Raw genomic sequence first — 8,250 nt, 5'->3', positions numbered from 1 at the left:
TTTTTTTATATAAATCATTTTATGTTAAAATTGGAGCGTGAGCTAAATTAGGGTTGGTTGGTCGGTCAGTGGTAGAAGGCTATTTTTTCAATCTTCTGAATCAGTTCCTTATAGCATCTTCTGTTTTCCCATCCAAATGCAAAAGAGATCCAGCCCCATTTAAGTTGAATGATCTGGTGAGCCCACAGTCCACAGTTTCATGGTTGTAGGGTTCAGTTACCAACAGTGCATCTTTATTCAGTACTTAACTGTATTCCCATGGATTATATGGGTTTCTGATAGGTGTGGAATTCTTTGCCCTGAACATTATTCTGAGCAGTAATAGCAGTGCCAGAGGCAGTTTCCCCATGCTGCCCAACCAAAAAAGGTCTGAACCCTGTCCAGGAAGGACCAGTTAAAACAGTGGGAAGATAATTCCATCTCTGTGCCCATTCAGTCACCATTTATTTTTCAGTCCTTGACCCAATGCTACTAATAAGGGGTTTGACTAAAGCTAATTGTGAAGGTCCCATTTGTGCTATGGGCATGTGTATGCTGAGACTACAAAACTCATTTCACATGTATCATTGACCAGCTATCTCTGTCTGGTATTGATAGCATTTACTGCTGCTCCACGTTGGATTCAAACCCTTAATTTGGAAGGCTCGATATCTCATTACCACTCCTCTGAGCCGTCATCCAGTCTAAACATAGTCATAACATTAAAAAATATACACCTCTCTTTAAAAGTTTTTTTTTTCTTTTGTTTGTAGGTTTCCCTTCCTCTGGTTCCTGAATTGAGTAATATATAGTGTAATCTGCTGGAAAAGACTGGGATTATAAATAATAAGAGATTACCTGCAGAACATCGCTCGAATGCTGAACCTAAACAGAAGAACCCAGTAAAAAATCACTGACTGAGCAGAGTCTTCCAAGAGAGCGAACCACAATGTGGATGGTGCTCCGCAGCTAGGATTTGTACACCCCGGATGCTCAAAGGCTAATGCACCGATGAAGGGCCACTACTTAACCAATATACTACAATTCCATTCTGTTGGCTGCATAGCATCATATTATTGAAGTACACTGTGCTGATAACTCCAAACTCATTTCACATCACTGAAATATTTCTGTAGAAGAATAGATCTCATTGAGAAACAGAGAATTATAAAGCACTGCTGGAACCATAATGTCTTATGTCTATCAATTCAAACCCTGCTTGACTCACTAATGTTTTTTCACCTAATCAAAAATCTGTCTCTTTTTATACCAATAATCACTCATCTTTGAATATTTGTTTGCCATCTCAAGATTGATAGGAAGGGGCTGCTTTTAAAAATCTTGTATATGCAGTGTAGCGGTGGATTTAAAATATTGCCTAGGTCCCTTTGAGCCTTTTTACTAACCTAATGCATCTCTCTCTGAACATTGTTTCTCTCACAACTGCCAGGCCATGGCCCTAGGCTTCTAAAGCATTTAGCACCCTCCTTTTATCCTAAATAAAATAAGATCTCTGGCTCTGATATTCCTTGAAAGTAATAATCCAGATTAATTCAGGCTTCTGTAGCAGTGTGGAAACAGTTTCCCATTTGACCTGCAACTAAATCTAGAGACTTCCCCACAGAAAATACACACACACATACACACCACACACACAGAGTACGTAGAATGCCTTGAAAAAACTGTAGCTAACCACCTTATTAGTATTCCTCCCTCCTCTGTGTTTCACTTGCAGCAACAGAGGGCTGAGCAAAATGCAGTAGAACAGGGACAGAGACAGAGCTGGCAATCATCTCAATGCAGGCTGCTGAATGTAGGGGGTGGGGGGATGCAGCAAAGCAAGATTAATAACCTTGCCATAATCCTGTGCACTCTGGAAGGAGATACCTCTGGTGACGGAGCCATTCTTGTCTTGATTAATTGGACTGAGTGAGTGACTGACTGGCAATCCACCTGGTTTGGAGGGGACCCCGGATTTTGCTGTTCTTTGAATCCTCTACCCATCTGAGAAGGTAACAGTGAGACCTACCATCTGCAGCACACACAGCAGCTATTGGAGGCTACTACTGACAGTTTGCACTACAGTTTTTGGTGAGCAAGAAGCCAGGTATAGTGTACAGTGGAGATTAATATACCCAGGCCACTCAATTTCACAGTCTGGTCCCCCAGCCACCTCCCCCACCAAACACCCTTTCCCAATTGCCTTTGAGTTCCGGGCTCACTTTTGACATAGACTTTTGGACACATTTTGCTGGGGATGGAAGATCAGTAAATGGAACCTTTGAAAACTAATCATTTTGCTCCTATGTGACTTGAAAAAATAAACAGAAAAGAAGAATCCAAGTTCATCTGGAGGATTTTTTAATTTCCTTTGGAGAAGTTTTAGGAGGGACCATCCAAAAGGTAAGTCCAAGGGCTTGCCTGCCCCTTCGTCCTCCTTATGTTGTTTATGCTTGATTTGTTTAATCTAGAAAGAAGCTAAAAGATGAGTATGGAGCACCTATAGTGCATGGTGACACTGTGTCGGTGTGTTGTGGACTCTGTGCTTGTCATTTGCACCCCCCCACACCTCTATTTGCTTTCCTTTTTGATTTACCTAGTATTTGCAAAGCTAAAGTACCTGTAAAATAACGATCCAGAGTGTTGAGAAATGTTGGTAAAATAGCATTTGAAAGCTTTTTTTGGTCTGAGTCCAAAGGAATTCTCTCTCACACACTCGCAAAAAGCCCACGCAATAACTTCAGTGGGAGTCTCTGTATTTTCACAAATCATGTTTTTTTCACCCTCTATGCATTTCAGTCTGCTCTGAAGTGATGAATATGTGAGTACAGAAAGCTGCTCCTGCTGCTGTTAGCTGGAGCAGATGACAGAATGGAAATTGTTGAGGATTTGTGGACCACTCTGTTACGTGGAGTTTCTCTGCTATTGCTTCTCATTAACCTATTGAATGCATCTTGCACTGTTTTAAGGCTACAGCATTTGTGAAATATTTGGGGCCATAGCTCTAATCCTTCCAAATCAGACTGAAGTGCCAATCGCAAATGGTTTCTTATTGCCTCTCATTTATTTGGATGGGAGGGGGGACATAAGAGGGAGGTTTAAGGTTGCATCAAGCATACAGGTGTTCTAAGTAACTGCCTTGTCCAGCATGTTGTATTGTAGGTTAATGTTTCCCAGTATCTATTAAATCACATGTCTTTTGAGATATTCAAGGTCTGAACCTAGATCTCCCCACAGGTGCTTTTCTTCAGAAATGCTGAGACTCTTATAGCCATTCCCATCTTCCAATTATTTAATGAAAGTAAAATACTATTGTATCGCAATAACATCAGGGATCCTGCACTTGAAGACGTTTTATTGCTGCATTGACAGCACTTAGCTTTCCCAGAGAGGTGAGAGATCCATTCGTAAATACATTTCTGAGATTCCTGGTTCCCCAAGTGGAATTGCTAGGGACTTATTCCTTCTCAATTATATGAATACGAAGGACTAATATCGAAAGATGTGGTATCTATTTGATGGAATTATGTACAGCTGGCTAGGTGGTCTAGAAAGGCACAGGTAAAAATGTGACAATACTGAATAGGCAAAATAGAAGGGTGTTGAAGTGTATATATAATGTATGTTACAATGCATCAGACCTCTGAAGGCACATCCTCTTTGATGTGGCCTTTTTATTTGCTCCATTATGTATGAATAAATGTAATGAGGCTTTTTTTGATTGGGTGTTGCATTGTAAAACCAAACACTTAATGAAAAGGCCTCTGCTACAAAGTAATTGAATAATCTCATATTATTACATCTTTCCTGTCAGTCAGTCTCTCTGGCTGTGTTTGTGGCTGTTCTCTTATACCAGCTTGACAGAGGGATTAAACAAGGAAAGCTGGTTATAGCTGTGTTTCCCCTTGTTTTCTGCAAGTGATATTCCATCCCACAACAATGTTACTGTATAGGAATATGACAGGCAAATCTGTCTCCGGTCAAGGTATAATTTACCTTTTTTTTGTTGTTGTTCCACTATGCTTCTCTTCGACCCTCCTCATCTTCTCATGAGGCATGTGAATTGTGATTGCTTTTACATTTACATTGTCTCAGGGGGAGGATTTTAAATAAAATCTTATGGGAATCTCCAGGATTCTTTTCTTTTGAAGAGATAACTAAGCTAAAAAAGACTTCAGATAAGAAGAAAGTTAGGGGGTGGATAACATACAAACTGGAAATGAAAAACTTTCATATTCTGGGAGGATGGAGGACACACAAGATCCCCTAGCCCAATCCGGTCAGGTGCAAATTATCCTCAAATCAGTGGGACAACAGTGGGAATTGAAGGATTGTCATCACTTCAGTTGATTGGACTGTAATAATGCAGCCTAACCATAGCTAAATCCATAGAGAAAAGGCCACACTTCTCTTTGGTTTGGATGATCTCTGTGTTTGTGTGCATGAGGCCAATGTTTTCTGTTTTTTGTTTGTTTGTTTGTTTTTTGTTGGATGATTAAGCAGCAAAGATCATCTGTAGCCAACAAACTAATTTAAAAGTTATTCTTTAAAAGTGGGTAGATTAGCAAAGTTATTTAGGGAGAATGACAGGTTTCAGAGTAGCAGCCGTGTTAATCTGTATTCGCAAAAAGAAAAGGAGTACTTGTGGCACCTTAGAGACTAACAAATTTTTTTTGAGCATAAGCTTTCGTGAGCTACAGCTCACTTCATCGGGAATGCTTCTCTAAGGTGCCACAAGTACTCCTTTTCTTTATAGGGAGAATGCTTCATTTTACTTCTTGACCAACTGTTTCTCAATTTAGATTCCTACCTGGTTCCCTGAAACTAACCTTTAGTGGACTTGATTACTAATTTCCTAAATGTAATGTTCCATAGGCATTTTCTTCTGTGTTGTAAGTCTGATAACTCTATAGGATGGATGTTAAAGTTACTGAAACAGTATTAATTATCCTTATGGCATGGTGGAAGCAGATAAAATTCAGTATTGCCAGATTTCATGACAAGCTAGTTTATCTAGGAACTGACTTAAGCATCAGCTTGGAGTGTGTGGGAAAGTGGAATATAAAAATGTACAATTAAAACAACTATTTAAATGAAAATATTAAATGTCTCACTTGTACGAGGTTCCCATTTTATCCCAGTTCATGGCTGGGTTTGGAGATACAATTTTTTGCATTGCAGAAATATGGAGAATTCTGTAGTTAATACTGTTTTCCATGTATTATTATAAAAGCTCACTGTTCTGCATACTGTATGTATCAGCATGTTGCTATTGGAAGGTACGTAAAAGTCCTTACACCAAATGAATGTAGTGCCCCAGTAGAAGCTTCCTAGCAGAAATGTAGGTACAGTGAGATTATCAAAGACTGAATTGCCTAAATATTATTTTAAGAATATGTGGAAGATAAAAGGAACATTCAAATTTCTTCCCTATTTAGTTCCAGTCAGTTGAACAGTTCCTCTCTCTCTTTCTCTCTCATTGCTGAAGTCAGCCAACCAGGCACAATGATCCTCCAGCACATGTTTCTATGTTTTTAAGACCCTGGGTGCTTTACACATGAATTCTTCCCTTCCTCAGAAACAAGCTGAGCTGACAACTGGCAAGTGAGCTTAGGCACTCTGTACAGGCCAAAAAGGAAGAAAAAAGAAAAGAAACAAAATCCTTCCGGCAATGCAGGACTTGAACTAAAAGTAAAAGCTCTGCAGGTTGACAATGCATAGTTTTGATTGTTGAGTCACGGTATTAGTCTGGAATATTATGTTGCATTAAAGTGCTAACATTGGGACCAGTTTTTAAATAAATGGGTACAGTAGTTTAGTATAGAGAGAGTAGTTTAGCAGTAAACATGTACCCTGGATTGAAGAAAATGCACTTTCCTAGTGGCAGATGATTTTGCAGGTACCCTGTGACTGTTTACCCCTTTAGAAATAACTCTATGCCTAGAGCCAAAGGTGGACTGTAAAATTAGAATGAGGAGGAGGGTAAGAGGGGATATGGGGTTACTTGGTCTTGACTGGAGCACCTAGTAATAAAAGACCAACCAGGAGTTTCAACTGCTGTAACAAGTTAGCTATCTGAAACTTTTTAATTAATATAAATATTACTCGTAAATTAAATGTACCATGCACTCAACACTGCTTAAAAACAAAAAACATAGAGGAAACTGCAAGCTCTGCTCTACAGCCTGCAGTTTCAGTGCAGTCACATCACCAGTCTCTCTCTTCCCTTCAGCAGATGCCCAAACTAAAGTTTATTAGGGAGGCTGAACAATCTGTTCATCCCTAGAGAGGACAGTTCTTTCAGGCCGCCATCCAGGTTACCTGGGAGGCAGCCGATGTGCAATGTCTAATATGTCTCCTGGAAGAAGGCTTTATTTCTTGACATTATGAACTATCTTAGGTTCATTTTTAGTCAAGGTGAAATAAAAACACACTGACATAATCCATTTAAAAAAATGCTACTGTGGCCCAGAATCACTCCTGTACCAGTACACAGGATAGAATTTGCTGCATCTGTGACTGCATGTGGCCTGCTCAACAGTGTCATCTATTGGCATGTGACATTTTTATTTTCTGGAGACAGCTTTCATTGTTCTGCATTACTAACACAATTTTCTTATATTTGTAGTTTCACCAGCTATGTCATTGATCATATTTTGTGTGAGAGCACATCCACCTTGCCAGTTGGGAGGAATGGAACATCTGGTCTCTGTGACAAATCATGACCTGTTCCTTTAGCTTGTTCAGTTTGTATCTAAAAAGTTTTCATGTTAGTAGCACAGCCTCTTGGTGAGTTGTTGTTGTTTGTGAGGATTGGATCTGGAACATCTGATCTGAGCTAAAAGATGCAGCTCTGTTACCTTAAAGGCTATATATATAGTCTCAACTTCTGAATGGGTCAGCCTCTGGAGAAGGACAGAAAGCCACACTGTAAGCATGGTTTACACTTACATATTTACCCACTAATGTCTTTAGATCTTAGTTAAGAGATAATTTAGAGAACTGCTGCAGGGGAAGTTACAAGATATAGCACTGGTGCTTCATGTTTGTTATTTCACTGTAGCATTTCCCTTTATATATACCCACTGCAGTTTAAAATATAATGAAGGTTGTGAAAGTGAGATTAGATAACTCCTGGAGATTAGTGACACAAGACAAGATGAAACAACCTTACAAAGGGATTTGAAGGAATGGAAAGCTTGCCCGGTGAACAGGAGAAAGGAGCCTGTTCCAGACATAGCAGTCAGCATGCTAAAGCTGCAGAGATGTGAGGACGGAGGACATGGGGGAGCACTTAGAGAAAGGTGACGAAAGTGCAGAGGATGAATATTGTGGAAGACAGTGGGTTGGAGAAGGTGTGGGGGTTACTCCAATTAGAGGGGTGGGGATATGAGAGAAGGAAGATATGATAGGGAGTAAGGCAGTGAGGGGGTCAGTCTAGTAAGCAAAGGCAGAGCCCTGTAGGACTGTGAAGGTAAGAAGTCTGAATTTAAGTTAGGAGGATTGGGAGGAAGATGGAGTGATGGGTGTCAGAACAGCAGCTAGAGACAATGGAATATGGATCCAGTGGAGCTTGGAGAAGCAGTCCCCAGGATGGCACTAACACAGGTGGAATAGATGGAACCTTTCACATTTAAGTGTTGACCTGAGTGTCCAAACGCTATATCTGGAAGTCCTGTTCGAACTTACACTTTGAAATCTGCCTCACAGATGAAATATGGAGACCCTTATATAAAAGCAAGGAACTCATGTCAGTGGGTATTTTAGTTCATTTTTAAAAACCCAGCCATTGTGATACTCTAATCTCTCCAGCAGTTTGTGCGGCTGAAGTAACCCCCAGGGCATTTGGGTTCTACAATGGCTTTTATGTAATCACACACCCATCTTTGAGCGAAGACTGAAGCCAAAGCTAAAAGCTGTAAGGGCTTCTTTGAGTGTTGGTAGCGAAAGGCACCCATAAATGTTCCATGTATTATCTGTCCTGATATATATAAAGAAACCTTGCTATTTGTCAGTTGGACTAATTAATACAGACTTTGGAAGCCAAACAGAAAATACTGTGTGTTCTTTTCCAATTCTGCATGGTTTATATTGAGGCTGATCTGAAGGCATGTTTTTTTCTTTTTTATTTTTTTTAATGCTACTGAAATTTCAAGACTGTTCTACTTTTTCTGCAGAAGCCTTTGGCCATAATTGCCTAATCTTAGCAGTGCTTTTCAGATGCAGCTCTTGTTCTTGTGTATCATACAGAAGATACAGTGTCTGTCAGTG

The 8,250-nt window shown here is 39.9% G+C and overlaps 1 protein-coding gene across 9 annotated transcripts in view; it reads left to right on the top strand.

Annotated features, from left to right (window-relative positions):
* Window positions 1–1,393: 1,393 nt before the first annotated feature.
* Window positions 1,394–8,250, top strand: part of LRRC4C (leucine rich repeat containing 4C) — an 850,059-nt gene continuing 843,202 nt past the window's right edge. For 8 of the 9 annotated variants that reach the window (XM_073348033.2, XM_073348026.2, XM_073348031.2 and 5 more), the window contains exon 1: window positions 1,579–2,382. The gene's annotated coding sequence lies outside the window, so the exon portion shown is untranslated. Of the gene's footprint in view, window positions 2,383–8,250 lie in introns of all 9 variants that reach the window. The other variant, XR_013635945.1, reaches the window with a different exon arrangement.

The sequence above is a fragment of the Lepidochelys kempii genome, chromosome 6 (genome assembly GCF_965140285.1).
Source record: "Lepidochelys kempii isolate rLepKem1 chromosome 6, rLepKem1.hap1, whole genome shotgun sequence".
Lineage (NCBI taxonomy): Eukaryota > Metazoa > Chordata > Testudines > Cheloniidae > Lepidochelys > Lepidochelys kempii.
This window is presented reverse-complemented; position numbering and strand designations above follow the sequence as displayed.